This window comes from Leuciscus leuciscus (assembly GCF_965113295.1).
Source record: "Leuciscus leuciscus genome assembly, contig: SUPER_11_unloc_4, whole genome shotgun sequence".
In the NCBI taxonomy this organism is placed as follows: Eukaryota; Metazoa; Chordata; class Actinopteri; order Cypriniformes; family Leuciscidae; genus Leuciscus; species Leuciscus leuciscus.
This window is the reverse complement of record NW_028118543.1, coordinates 680,594-696,815: the sequence shown is the minus strand read 5'-3', so window position 1 is coordinate 696,815 and position 16,222 is coordinate 680,594. Positions and strand designations below refer to the sequence as shown.

The following is a 16,222-nucleotide window of genomic DNA, read 5'->3' as shown; positions in this document are numbered from 1 at the left end:
AATGTCTGGGTATCTGAGAGAAAAACCTGGGCTGCGTTTCCCAAAGCATTGTGAGATAAGTTGATCGTAGAGGACATTGGTGGCAAATGGTCTTCACGATCAACTTCACAATGCTTCTGGGAAACGCAGCCCTGGACTGGAGCTCAGAGCCACTGCAGAGAGAATTACACAGAGCTGGCCAGTGAAATGAGACAACAGATACTCACTGTCACACATGCCTGGTATTATTATGGTTACAGTTATAATGCATGGATTGATTTGCACAGAAACAGAGTTTGATCAGATCAGAGAAGCTCTTCCTGCACATATTCAAGGTAATGTTCCACAATGGTTTCAGTGTCCCAGGACAGCAGTGAGCTCAACACTGCACAGCTGTGTCTTTAAAACACTTTGGCCAGTGGACAAATGAGAGCTACTTTTGACAGTTTGCATTTCCTCTATTACAGTAGTGAGATATTATACCTTCTATAATAAGAAACCTTATTAGTATTCCAAAGTATTCTAAATTATTTAGAAATATGTTACAAATGACTGTATTTTGTAATCTTTAGTAAATAATCTACTTACAAGATAGTGTCTCCAGTTTATAATGTGGATCATTCTTCAGATCAGAGAGAAGCTTCACGGCTGATTCTCCTAGTTTATTCTCAGACAGATTCAGATCTCTCAGGTGTGAGGGGTTTGATCTCAGAGCTGAAGCCAGAGCAGAACAACCTTCATCTGTGACTCCACAATCCCTCAACCTGTAGAGAACAATGACACACTCTTCACTCTCTCAGTTCAGATCAGATCAGTTTAACACAAGGGTCCGCAGCCGTACTGCAGGGGGTCCGTCAATTAATGCTTGATCACAAATAATTTTTTGTTAAAAAATGAAAACATGGGTAAAAAACATCACTAAGTCAAATTTAAATATAAGCACTCTCAAACGAATGCAAGATCTTCCTCAAACAAACTTCATCTGTGACTCCACAATATTTCAACCTGTAGAGAACAATGACGCTGTGTAAACAGTGTGTAAAATGACCATTTTATTAAAGATTGCAATGTGTGATGTGATTTGAATGTAGTGACAAGCAATGCCTCTATATCCTACACTGCTTTATAAAGGATGCCGGTTCTCCATGAACTTGAGGAGAAACTGAGGGACAAATGCCATGCAGTGCTGTAACTATGGAGTGATAAAGAGATAACATTAATAACACCTGAAGTGTAACTTTATCAATTAAATGTACTATATTTTAGTTCAATAATATTAATTTAATATTTTGAAGATATTTTTGTTTCTAAATATTTGTCCAATAATGATCCATTAATGGCCATTTAAAAGAATATTTTTTTCTAATATGTTTATTACTTATATTACAATTAGATTTCATGCTTAGCATTTAGCATGCTAATATATGCTATTGCTAATTAATAGTTTCGTAGCAATCTAATACAATCTTATAACTCAGTCATGTGACACAAATATAAGAAATTGAATGAATTAATCCAGTTAGGGAACCATATTAAAATCACTTTAAAACTTCTTCATCGGGTTACTTGGAAATGACTTGATTCCACGATGTTGACATTATGTGAACAAATTATCTTTGTTGAACTTAATTGGTTCATGTGGAGCTGATGTGCATGATTCAATCATTTAAATCCAACACACTTTTTCAGTTTATTGTTTTCTGTATCTTAAAAAGAATTTTGGATTTACTGTAAATCCCTCTGGTCCTCTTCGTTTAGGGGTCACACTTGGCTCCTTCACAGTCAAAAGTGACCGAAGCCTTAAAATGTCTTTTTTTGTTGCATTTTTTTTATTTTTTCAGGAAAACCAATGTAATATATTTTTGTTCAATAATATTTTTTTATTATTATTTCGAATTTAGAAAGGTTTCTATGGTACTACTAAAAAAAATGAGCATTTTGTTCCATTAGAATTCATATTTGTATTATTATTATTTTTCAATAAATGCAACATGTCACATTAGTGCAGGCCTTTAAAATCCATTTTTTTGAAGTGAGAAAAGCGTCATCCAGTGGCGTTAAAAAGTAAAAACTTGTGTAATGTCGTGTAACCGCCTGTAGGCTGTACTGTTGCTCCCTATATAAATACATAGAGAGGCTTTTTGATTCCCATTGTTTTTTTTAGACATGATTTCTCCATTTTATTAGTTTTTTAAAATTTATTTAGATATATATTTAGACATTCTAAAAGACTATTTTTGTCAAGGTTTAGATAATTTTGTTACATAAGTATCAGGTTTTGCATTATGATTACAATCAAACAATAATGTTTGGTTAGAAAAGGAACACAATGCAAGCATTTTTGTTAATCAGTATTTGATAATTCAAAAAATCTAACAAAATAAGGGATGGATAGTGATAATTCAAAACACTTTATACAGACATTTTGCAATTAATTGGTATTTTATTCAGTTTAATTCTATAAATGGTAATACAACTTCAGAAGGGAACAGCAATTATGATCTAACAGCAAAAACAATAAAATAACAACAGCAAACAATCATTATCAAACTGTAGGTTAAAAAACAGGAATAAAAATTGAATTATAATAATAAATATTATTTTAACTATGTACATAAAAACTGTAATTTATGTATTGTTGCATATGCAGCAGATATCAGGAACACCTATTAGGCTAAAATAAGACCAAACAATTATTATTAGTGTGTGAGAGAGAGAGAGAGAGAGAGAGAGAGAGAGAGAGAGAGAGAGAGAGTGTGAGTGTGTGTGCGTGTGCATTTGAGCAAGAGAGTCTCTTTTGTATTTTTTAATTTATTGATTTTCTTTCGCATATTCTCAAAGTTTGCCTTTGCAGTCTTACCAGTCTTATTTGCACTCTTGATGTGTTAGAGTGTCACTCCTTCATTGCTGTGCACTTTTTTTCTGCACAGCGGCTGATTTGTAGTTTGTACCACCAAAAGTTTCTCTGAGTTTTCGTATTTCCCATTAATTTCCTGTCGGTCATTTTTGAAGGAACCAAGTGTGACACTTTTTTTTTTACGACCCTTTACCATATCCGAATCATGTCTATGATTATTTTGTGTGTGTTCACAAAGCTAATACAACAATCGTCACCAAGTGTCATCCCATTCAGATTAAATTAAAAACGTGTTCGGTCATTTTTAAACCGAAGAGGATCAGAGAATGTCAACATTGAAAAGTGGAAGATTAATCAATTTATAATCAATTTATTAAAGAAATTGTAATTATTAGAAACCTTTTTGTCCCTGATATTATTATTTTTTTTCTATTTCTTTTTCCTTTTTTATATTGTGCTCTGTTCTTTAGGACATTTATTATAGTTTTGTTTTGCCTTATTGTAATGATATTTACTGCAATACAAAACTTTACTTCCGCATTCCTCGATTCCTATGGAAGTCTGTGGGTGTTGTAACTGTCAGTTCAAAAACACTGTTGTTTTAATATAACATTTATACTTTGTGTATTTGTGTAATGTTTTGTCTTGTTTGTGATGTGGAGTAATTATATATATATATACACTATATAGTACTGTGCAAAAGTCTTAGGCATGTTAATCATTTTTCTGTTTCTTCATGTAATCACAGACGGACTCGATGATGGTGAGATCAGATCATACCGGCTGTTGTCAGATTCCTTGTGCATACACAAATCTCACTGGATTATTACAATTAATGGCAAAAAGAATGTTTGGAAATCTAAACTGATATTTCCTACTGACACATTACAGCAAAATATATAAAAAACTGTCTTAAAACCATCTTTTGGGGGGGGGGGGGGGGGGATATTAACATGCCTAAGACTTTTGCACAGTACTGTATATACTGGGGAGAACATTTATGTTTTAGGATTAGCATGTTTAATCAAGCATTGGCTCACCTGTGATGTTCACTGATTTAACTGAATATTTATTTAGTATATATTCTAAATAAATACTGTGCATTTGGACTGAAGTAAGAATCACTTGTAATTTATTGTTTAACTGAGTGTCTATGAATCACACATACAAATACTGGTTTTGGTTTTCCTGGTCAAACTATAATTGTACAGAAAATGAGCTCTCAATGAAATGTATTCAATTGTCTCTCATTTGTGTTGTGTGGATGTGTAATTGTTTGGTTGGACTCCTTCTTCAGGGGCCCGTTCTTCGTACGTCGCTAACTCACTTAGCTGGATTTGATTGTTGGCGATTTGGCATGATCTTGGATTGTTTGGTTCTTCGACGCTCATCCTGGACTTGCTGTCATAGCAACAGGTGCGCGATCTTAAACCTGCTCGGGAGCAGAGGCTTATTTCATGTAAACAGGATTAGATGGGAGCTTTATAAGCGGAGCTGATACGGGAAGTCCAGCGCAGCGCGATAGTGCACTTTCAGAGATATATCTTTTTTTCTCGTGACTCGTGAGATTGTCGTTTACATTATTAATTTGTTGGAAACGCATATTTATTTTCGACTTGTCGGAGTCGGGCTTTAACTACAGAACAAACTGTTTGCATTGCCCTAAGATTATTTGCGAGTGGCTCTTTCCCTACACTATTGGAGATGCGGAGAACTTGATGGAAAGTGCTGTCTGTCGTGTCATTCGGAGTTTACCTGGCGCTTTTAGGTTTAAAAAACAGTTTTAGGTTTTTTTGTGGCATTTCCAAGCCACTTAAGACCCAATGTTGTAAAGCAGTTTTTTTTAAAGCAGTTTTTTTTTTTTTTTTTTGGCTATCATAATTTTTAATGAAGATCATGCCATCATGACCATGCCGATTACAGTATGTGTCACTCAGGCTTCACTAACGTGATTGGTACCTTATATAGCTAGACCATAGACTGCCATCAAGGCCTCAATGAAGGGGATTATGTGAACAGAAAGGGGGTTCACAATGTAAATGTGCAGCCCAGTTACTATTGGGATTCTTAATATTCCAGATTAATAATATTATATCAAATTTAAAAAAGGCAGTTGACTAAAATCTTCCATATCACAAATGTGAAAGCAAAATGGGCAGGATCTGTGCATGACTTAAGAATTTTCAGAAATTCACATTTATGCACATTATTTGAAAGTGGTAAGGAAAGTTCCACAATTAAATATCAAGCTCACTGTATTACATACACTTATGCTGATCCTAACAGAACTGCATTTCTTCATAGGTGATTATGACATGTTCCTGCCTGCAGACAGGTGTTTTATGACCCCATTCCCTGACCCAAACCAGTTACAATGCAGTAGCCAGGACAAGGGCACACAATGAAATGAACTTTGGCTAACTAAAGGGAAGATTTCAGTGTCTGATAAGTCTGAGGGTTGCACACCTGACAGGGCCTGGGACATTGTTGCATGTGCCATATTACACAACATTAAAAAAAAAAAAAAAAAAAAAACCTTTTCATTATATGTTTAATAAAAGACCAATATACTTAGTTCCTTGAGTTTTATTTCAATTGTTCTTTGTAAAGAAAAGCCAGTGGTCAAGTGCCTGCAACAAGAGATATTAGACACATGCCTCATGCAACAAATAAAAAGGAAAAGTTGTCTATACACTGCCCACCTGTAGGCCTATGTCTCCTCTGTCTGTGCAGACTCTTCTGTAGGCCTTTCTGTAGATGTGGAATCCTGCAACTTATATTGCAGCCATAAAGCATACAAGTATAAATGAAGTAAAGTTATTTATGCACTTGCAGGTAGGCTAGTTCCTCCATATGACAGTTATCTGAGAGGGTTTATTCACTGTCCAGTGCAATGGAAACAAATGGACATTACAAAGTCTTATACTTTCTTTCCTTTGGAAAGTTAGAAAATGTCCACTTACTGCACATATTTCAGCCACCACTTTCTTGGGAACAGATACAAGTGTTGGTGTATTATGTAAAGGTGCACAAAAGAGGATAAAAAAAAAAAATATATATTTTTACATTAACATAAGTTAAAAGCAATTCATCATTACTCAAGATTTAACAGTTGAAATGACTACACGGCCTTAATTTAATGCAGCAAAAAATATTTTACAGTGTAAGCAACTAAGATCTTTTTTTTTTTTTTTTTTGCCTTTTTCTTGGTTGCTTTTATAAACAGACAACCATTTATTTAACAGTGCCTTTTATAAAAGAGACTATAATATAGGCTAACTAAAAATTACCATTATGTAGAATATTTTTGTACTTCACTTTTGTTTGTTCCCATGTTCTAGTGTGGTGACTCTGACATTACAATGAACAAAGTAATTATGCAATTATTAAAATACAAAAATATAGGCTTATAAGTGATAAAAACATCTAACATGGCCACTTCTAACGGATTTAAATTGTCTGCTACTTTTTGCCAGCCCTCTCTCCTGGCTTTTGCAGACGTTAAGGTGTTCCCTGGCGTTTTAATTAAACATTAAAATTCCGAATAAACTTGGACTATTAGTTCTTGCTCTGCTGAGGAGAAAAACTGAGCGCGCTCTTTGGCCACGCTGAACAGCCAATAGCAGCGTTGCTGATCAATGTTTCTACTATCGATACATATCCCCTTTTAACCCAGCGCACGAACGCGCAATTATCTCACTAACTCAATCCAGCGATACTAATCATAACTGGCAGGTGTGTTCCAAGAACCTAATTAGCCAGATCATGATTACCACGATGATATCATCTTGGATGTCTCATTTGATCTCGGATGTTCTAAGCAACGTACGAAGAACGGGCCCCAGACCCGAAAACAAGCTAGAGTTTAACAAGCAAAGTTGGTCATCACTGAGTAAAAAAGTTAAAAACTATTAAATAACTAATACATAATATATTTACCAAGGACAAAATATATATGTGTTTATCAGAGAGACAATCTTACCACAGTGTGTCCAGTCTACAGTGAGGATCCTCCAGTACAGCAGAGAGCAGATGAACTGAATCTCCTAGTTTATTCCCAGACAGATCCAGATCTCTCAGGTGTGAGGGGTTTGATCTCAGAGCTGAAGCCAGAGCAGAACAACCTTCATCTGTGACTCCACAATCCCTCAACCTGTAGACAACCTGTCCCGCAATGAATGAAGCAAAATTCAATGTGCAAATTGAAAATGCATTCCACCCTGTCAATCACTACGTGAAGTTGGCCCCGCCCCCTCCCTCCCTCCCTGTCAATGACTGTGTGAAGTTGGCCCCGCCCCCTCCCTCCCTGTCAATCACTGTGTGAAGTCATAAGGTATCCTTGAGAGTTAAACAAATGACAAACTAAAACAATACCCTTTTCAAACCAGCTTTTAAAAAAATACTTGTGTTTATACAAAATACAACGATTATTCCAAATAAGAAAACGGTGCGGAGAGAAGTTGTGTTTGTAGATCAGTTTCCAAGCCAATAAAGCTTGAGCATGAAAGGCAGAAAGTTTCACTGGCAATTTGTCAATTTTATAATCACACATTAGTAAAAAAGAAAGACCCCCAAGTCGGTCAAAAATTAAATTAGGAATAAAATTCCACAAAGAAGGTTTTTTGAAACAAAATTTTAACCCATTAATTTTGAGGGTATTAGTATGCTCAATATTGTATTGAGATGATGTTCTAAAATTGACTTCCTGCTCAGCTACTGTTCGGACGCTCTTGCTTACTGCTCCGCGTTTTGCTCTATCGCTTTTACATTTTATCTCCTATTTTTTCTATATTTTATTTCCTTTATTTTATTTCCTTTTATCACCTAATTTTAACTTCAGCAAATCAGCACAGTGCTCATACGACAAAGTTTGGATTACTACAAAAACTGAGAATTCTTTTACCCGACCAGCTTACATACCGGGAAAGGAAAACACAACTGCCTACAAGGATAAGAGAAAATGCCTCTTCTGGAATCTACTTGCTGCACTAACTGCCACAGACTTTTACAAAGGATTGCAGTTCTAGAAACAAAGTTATTTACGGGACCACCAAACCAGCAGGAGCACACAACAGAGCTTCGTCATGGACACCCTCAGCATACCGGTGAGTCCCATGAAACTAGTACTCCTCGACAGGTAGAGAAACAAGCCGATCGACTTACTAATCGATGGCACAAACAGGGAGCGAGACCCAAAGGCACTCGAGACATCAGATTGTCACGAGCATTACATATTACCGCAGTAGCATCCTCTACCCCAGATACAGCTCTGACAAGGATTGCAAACACTAGTCTGCTACCACTGCCTATACATCTTGAGAACAGATTTGAAGTACTAATGAATGTAAATGAGAAATCCACAAATGTGATGAATGTGATCGAACACAGACTGAATAGGCCAGTAGCTAACACTGATGCTAACTGGCGCTCAAGGTCGAGCAGACAGCGGCACTCAGCTCAGAGCGCAGCCGAGCCCAGGACTCTGATAGTGGGGGACTCCATAATCAGAAACATTAGCAGCAGGGATACAACTACATGCTGCCTTCCACAAGCAACAACTTCTGATATAAACAGGGAACTTCAGAACATTCTGATGAAACATAAGACTGCTAATCGACTCATCATACATGTGGGGAAGAATGATATTCATAAAGAGCAGTCAGAACTCCTTAAGAAGGATTTCAATAAACTTTTTGAAACACTTAAAAGACTGAAAGTTCAAACATTCATCAGTGGACCACTACCAGCAAGAGGAACAAACAGGTTTTCACGGTTGCTTGGGCTAAATACATGGCTGCAAAAAACCTGCAATATAAAAGCAGTGAACTTCATTGACAATTTCAATCTTTTCTGGAGTCAACGACAACTGTTTCATCGGGATGGCCATCACCCAAACAAACTTGGTTCAAGAGTGTTAAAGGACAATATCTACTTCTCCCTAAATCATCCTTCTGCGGTTTGTGCCAATCCACTCAATCTGAATGGCACACACACACCTGGACACAGTATGAATGACCACGGGACTTCACTTCAGCAGCAAAATGGACATGATAACACCACTCCGCCACAACAACCTCTGCTCACGGACACAATCTCAGCTGAGCCCTGCACACAGAGCTCACCGCAGACAGCCATATCAGAACTGCTTGAAGATTCAGCACCCAAGGACGACTTCCTGGAAAACAGCCAGGGAAGCCAGGACAGCATATTACAGCCTCCTATAACACCAGAGCAACAGCCCCTTTCACCAGATACTTTCTCCCTCTCCCCTGCAACGCCATTACTGTGCTTCTCACAGAAAATGGAAGAACTGGTGCATGCTGGAACCAGACTATCCCACTCTTTTGCTGCAAGCCCCCAGATACCAACTAAAAAAAGACAGGCACCACTACCACCAAAGCCTGCAGGCCCAGCTCGCCCTATCCCTCCTGTGAGAGCTCTTCGGCCTCTGCCACAACGCCAGGGCCCACACCCTCCTCCTTCTGCTCGAGGTGAACCAAAAACAACTGATACCAGCTCTCAGTGATATGTGTCGGGTCCCCGTTTTGATAACAGTAACTTTCTCAAATGTTTACAAAACAAGCGGGAACCCAGTGTGCCTGTATCTTTCTCTATTGCTGTTCTATTACATGATAGAAAGTCTAAGGCCTTCAATAGCCGTACAGCAAAGCCAACTAATCTGGTGCCTATTACACGTCAAACTAATATTGCTGTGGGGAAAAGTAAGTCTGTTAAGTTAGCTCTTTTAAACATTCGCTCACTTAAAAATAAATCACTTCTAGTCAACGACTTAATAACCACAAACAACCTGGATTTTATGCTTCTAAATGAAACCTGGCTAGAAGACAGCTTCAGTGCAACAATCCTCAATGAAGCAGCCCCTCCTAACTTTACTTTTATGAGTGTCTGCAGAGCTGTTAAGAGAGGTGGGGGTCTAGCTGCTCTTTTTAAAGATATCTATCAATGTAAGCAAATATCATTTGGGAATTACTTGTCTTTCGAATATCTGGGTATTGTGTTAAAAGGTGCTCCACGCATTTTACTTTTCATTATTTACAGGCCTCCAAAATACTCTCCAGCCTTTGCTGAGGACTTTACAGAACTGTTATCAACAATTACCTCAGAGTTTGACTGTTTTGCCATTGCTGGAGATTTTAACATCCATATAGATAATGCAGAAAACAATATGGCAAAAGAAATCAAAACTGTTTTAAAAACTTTTGATCTGACTCAGCATGTACATGGACCCACACACAATCGTGGACACACTCTAGATTTACTTATCAGTAAGGGTCTAAACATTTCATCGATTGTTATTAAGGATGTAGCACTGTCTGATCATTTCTGTATTTTCTTTGATATATTGATCTCTCCTGCCACTGAAGCTAGATCTGTGTCTGTCAAGAAGAGATGCTTAAATGAGAACACTAGTGTCCTATTTATGAAGGCTATATCTTTAACACCAAGCATATCTGCAGACTCTGTTGATTTTCTCCTTGATTTTTTTAACTCAAAAGTTAAAGGTGTAATTGATGATATTGCTCCTGTGAAAGTCAGGAAGAAGAGTGGCAGACAAAAAGCACCTTGGAGAAACTCAACAGCAGTGCAAAATATGAAAAGACAATGCAGAAAAGCAGAGCGCATGTGGCGGAAGACAAAACTTGTAGTCCATTTTAACATCTACAAAGACAGCCTTCATGCTTTCAATATGGAACTAGGCAAAGCTAGACAGACTTTCTTCTCAAATATTATAAACAGTAATTTAAACAACACACGCACTCTTTTTGCTACTGTAGAGAGACTGACAAACCCCCCAAGCCAGATTCCCAGTGAAATGCTCTCAGACAGCAAGTGCCGTGAGTTTGCTTCTTTCTTCTCTGAGAAAATCAATAATATCAGAAAGGTGATCAGCACATCCTTGACTTGCGCTGGGGTCAGACAGATCAAACCACCTGAGAAAGTAGTTACTATGTCTGATTTCAAAGAAATTGATGGCAAAATTTTGGAAGAAACCGTACAGCACCTTAAAACATCAACCTGCGCTCTTGACACACTTCCCACATCGTTTTTCAAAAGTGTGTTAAACAGTTTAGAAGCAGATCTTCTAGAAGTGGTAAATGCCTCACTTCTCTCTGGGAGTTTTCCAAACTCCCTAAAAACTGCAGTTGTCAAGCCCCTCCTGAAAAAGAGCAATCTGGATAAGACCATATTAAGCAACTATAGACCAATCTCAAATCTTCCTTTCATAGGTAAGATCATTGAAAAAGTTGTCTTCAATCAGCTGAACAAATTCTTATGCTCGAATGGATACTTTGACAATTTTCAATCTGGTTTCCGACCGCATCACAGCACAGAGACAGCGCTCATAAAGATAATAAATGATATTCGCTTAAATACTGACTCAGGCAAATTATCAGTGCTGGTACTACTCGACCTCAGTGCTGCATTTGACACTGTCGATCACAACATACTTCTGGACAGGCTGGAAAACTGGGTGGGGCTTTCTGGGATAGTCCTAAAATGGTTCAGGTCATACTTAGATGGGAGAGGTTATTATGTGAGTATAGGAGACCATAAGTCTGAGTGGACATCCATGACATGCGGAGTACCTCAAGGCTCAATTCTTGCGCCACTCCTGTTCAACCTGTATATGCTCCCAATGAGCCAAATAATGAGAAAGAACCAAATTGCTTACCACAGCTATGCAGACGACACACAGCTCTACTTAGCCCTATCACCCAACGATTATAGCCCCATTGACTCTCTGTGCCAATGCATTGATGAAGTCAACAGTTGGATGTGTCAAAACTTTCTTCAGTTAAACAAAGACAAAACTGAAGTAATTGCGTTTGGAAACAAAGATGAAGTTCTCAAGGTGAACGCATACCTTCACTCTAGGGGTCAAACAACCAAAAATCAAGTCAGGAATCTTGGTGTGACACTAGAGTCAGAGCTTAGTTTCAGTAGTCATGTCAAAGCAATAACTAAATCAGCATACTATCATCTGAAAAATATTGCAAGAATTAGATGCTTTGTTTCCAGACAAGACTTAGAGAAACTTGTGCATGCTTTCATCACCAGCAGGGTGGATTATTGTAATGGACTCCTCACTGGCCTTCCCAAAAAGACCATAAGACAGTTGCAGCTCATACAGAACGCTGCCGCCAGGATTCTGAGCAGAACCAGAAAATATGAACATATCACACCAGTCCTCAGGTCTTTACACTGGCTCCCAGTTAAACTTAGGATTGATTTTAAAGTATTATTACTGGTATATAAATCATTCAATGGCCCAGGACCTCAATACATTGCAGATATGCTCACTGAATATAAACCCAACAGATCACTCAGATCATTAGGATCATATCAGCTTGAAATAACAAGGGTTCACTCTAAGCATGGCGAGTCTGCTTTTAGCTATTATGCCAGCCGCAGCTGGAACCAGCTTCCAGAGGAGATCAGATGTGCTCCTACTGTAGTCACATTCAAATCCAGACTCAAAACACATCTGTTTAACTATGCATTTACTGAATGAGCACTGTGCCACTGTTCGTCCGACTGTTTGTACTGTATTTTATTTTTCTAAACTGTTTTAATTATTCTTATTTCTTTTTATTATTTTAATTTCTTCTATGTAAAGCACTTTGAATTGCCATTGTGTATGAAATGTGCTATATAAATAAACTTGCCTTGCCTTGCCTTGCCTAACCTGTGTAGTAGTAGTACTGATAAATAGTAATAAGTAATTATCAATGAATAATTATTTACATAAATGTGAATCTTAAGTTATCCTAGTTTCTCTCTACATACATGCAAAATAGTTAATTTTACAACATTTTAAATCACATGATTTTAAACCTAAATTTGATGGATTAATAGCATGTGGTCACCGCAAGTTTTTTTTAATTTTTTTTTTTATGCGTGTATACAGAACATTTTAAAATTAAGCCATTTTATTTTATTCAGGTCATATTTGCTGTTGAGTGGAAGCAAGCACTTTGATGGCATACGTCACAGTCACGTGGCGTTGGCGCTGTATCAAGTCGGACAAAATTTCTAACCGGCATGCACTGCTTCAAGTCAGCCGCCGATCGGTCTGCGCAGAGCTGCATGAAGTCGAACAAGCCTTGTGTGAAGTTGGCCCCGTCCCCTCCCACCAATCACTGTGTGAAGTTGGCCCCGCCCCCTCCCACCCTGTCAATCACTGTGTGAAGTTGGCCCCGCCCCCTCCCACCCTGTCAACCACTGTGTGAAATTGACCCCGCCCCCTCCCACCCTGTCAATCACTGTGTGAAGTTGGCCCCACCCCCTCCCTGTCAATCACTGTGTGAAGTTGGCCCCGCCCCCTTCCTGTCAATCACTGTGTGAAGTTGGCCCTGCCCCCTCCCTCCCTGTCAATCACTGTGTGAAGTTGGCCCCGCCCCCTCCCTGTCAATCACTGTGTGAAGTTGGCCCCCCGGTGACGTCATCATAAGTCCTCCTGGGAAGTCGTGTTTACGGCAGTGCGTTCAAGTCACTTTCGTCAGAATAAGATGGCGGTGTACTTCCTCTTAATTAATTACATATAAATACAGCAAGGTTCTTAAACTAGTTCTAGAAAATGAAGAACAAAGAAATGTGCATCAGGTGTACTTAGTTTTTTTATATTTTTTATTAATTTATGAAGCCACTGCAAACTTAAAATATGTTAAAATATATGTATTCAATTTACATATTAAAACTAGTGTATGAAATGGCAAATGTAAATAATATAATTGAATTTGAATTTTGTACCAAACGTTGCACAAATGTAATGGAAAACATAAATTTAAATACAGAAATGCATTGCCATTTTACATATTACATTTCAAATTGAATATTGCTACCCATATGCTTCCGTAGAACGCGAAACAATGATGATGATAAATAATAACAGAACGTAGGCAACAACGTTGTGGATACACTTACCCAAAACCCTCCATAACTTTTCAATTAATTTCACATTTATTTGTATAGCGCTTTTCACAATACATATTGTTTCAAAGCAGCTTTACAGAAAATGCAACTCTACATTACAATTTAGAGTGATCTGTTATCAGAGGTGACTGTGTGCAAGTTATGTATTTCAGAAATGTACATATACAAATCACACAGTTAGCTAATAATGTAATAATAATTTTTTTTTAATAAATTTTATTTAATTTATAACTGGCACTAATTCAGAATAAAATAGTCGGATGGCAAATAAATAAATGACAGACAGTAACATACGTAAAGTATTAACATAATTTTATTATGTAAGCTTTATTTTACACCTCAAACGACAAGGAAATTTATAGTCATATTTATAGTGCTAATATTAATTTGCGAGTTCACAAACTCATTCTCTTAAATGGCTTGGGTCTGCAGAGCATTCACAGCGTACAGTATACGGACTGAATGCCCCTGACCTGAAGCTTTTATATCAAGACCATTTTCATGTGTATCACTTATTTCTATTATTTGCGTTGCCTTAAACTTCATGCTTGCAGTTTAACACATAAGTGTTTATTACCACAACAGTAAATAAGTGTCTTTAGAAATGTTATAATATATATTATAATGAAAAAGACTAATAAAATTGTCTCTTCATATTAAATGGATAACAATATATGTCTGGACACTTGAAAAATGTGTAATAATGGGGCCTATAAAACTTAAACATTTAATGATTTATAAGCATTTCACATATTTCTACACTAATTATACAAAACTATTCTGCCAGTGCACCATACTGTACAAATGAACTAGATCAATGTTCATTCTTGTCTGAAACTTTGGAGGAGACAAATATGAGACCACCAGGGTCTTTAGTTCAGGGAAAAACTCTGAGCACAGTGTGTGATGTTGTTGAGATCACTTCTAAACTTCAAAAGAGACAAATGTGAGCGATCCCGAGTTTCTACAGAGAGAAATCTGAGCACAGTGTGTGATGTTGCTGAGATTTCTTCTAAACTTTCGAGGAGACAAATATGAGATCTCCAGTATGAAGGGCCGTTAGGCAACAATTATTGAAAAGCCTCAACACTAGTGAAACAAAAAACATTGATCAACCTTGGTGAAATTCATTCATACGCATTACTGAAATAAGAAGAGATTTCGGTAGTTGATGATGGCTAATTTCCCTTGAAAAGGAAGTTGTGTGTCCGCACTTCTGTTTAATTTGGCGCGTCTCACAAACTCTTTTAAGCAATGTCTGTTAGTTGTAACGAGTTGTATGGGAAGCCAAACACACCAACAGTGGGACGAAACGGAGCGGTGTTACAGAGCTCGTGCCGTGCTGACATCATCGGTGCGGCTCAATGGACCGAGCTGTGTGACCGACTCGACATCGCAGGGAGGACGTGTTTGCTAGCGAAACCGAATGGACAGAGCAAACTAATCTCACCAGCGCGGCGCTGACCATGTTACTTTATTCATTACTGCTCCGCAGAAGTTCAGGTGTTTTCCCTGCATATAAGATAATGAAGATCAGCATGAAGTTATTACATTTCTTTTGCTAATTATCTTTCATATTAGTACATTAGTAGTGTTTGAAAAGCTACTTTGAAGAATTGTATTTTTGTAGCCACGGAAAGAGCCGTTCAAAGCAGAAACTTCAACGATTAAGGACTGTGCAGTGCCGGGGGAACTATAGGATCAGGGTTGGGAAACACTATTATTACACAGAAACATCATTAGGGAAAACACTGTTGAGTAAACGTGGGGGAAAAGAGTTGTCATTGTAGTCAGAGTGAAACAGACTAAAATTATTGAACATAATGAATATAATGAAATACTGAAAAAATTTAAAGGATATATTTTAAAAAGAATGTAAAAATGAACACTAATACCAGATCATGAGATTAGACATTTGTGTACACCTGTGATTTCTGTGCTGAGATTTAGTGTTTACAGAACATTTTACAAGCTAATTTTAGTCCTAAAATTCTTACTGAGGACAAAGACATGTGTGACAATCAGAGAGACAATCTTACCCCAGTGTCTCCAGTTTACAGTGAGGATCCTCCAGTACAGCAGAGAGCAGATGAACTGAATCTCCTAGTTTATTCTCAGACAGATTCAGTTCTCTCATGTGTGAGGGGTTTGATCTCAGAGCTGAAGCCAGAGCAGAACAACCTTCATCTGTGACTCCACAATCCCTCAACCTGTAGAGAACAATGACACACTCTTCACTCTCTCAGTTCAGATCAACACGTACAAGCCACAATTCTACACAGACTATTAAATATGTCTAAATTTCAATTGGAGATTTATCGGTCATAAAAAAATAAAGAAATTCAAAAAGCTTTCAACACATGTTCTTCATAAATCCAACCGTTCTAAATGAGCTCAAACACAACTACACCTCTTCTCTGTGACAGACTC

At 37.6% G+C, this 16,222-nt stretch overlaps 1 pseudogene across 1 annotated transcript in view; it reads right to left on the bottom strand.

Moving 5' to 3' along the window:
- Positions 1–105: 105 nt before the first annotated feature.
- The window catches only part of LOC309510208 (NACHT, LRR and PYD domains-containing protein 3-like), a 31,316-nt pseudogene continuing 15,199 nt past the window's right edge, over positions 106–16,222 (bottom strand). The window contains exons 3-6 of the transcript XR_014211791.1: positions 15,832–16,002; positions 6,819–6,989; positions 568–743; positions 106–152 (exon numbers count right to left, since the gene is read on the bottom strand). The product of XR_014211791.1 is annotated as an NACHT, LRR and PYD domains-containing protein 3-like (transcript). The remainder of the gene's footprint in view (positions 153–567; positions 744–6,818; positions 6,990–15,831; positions 16,003–16,222) is intronic.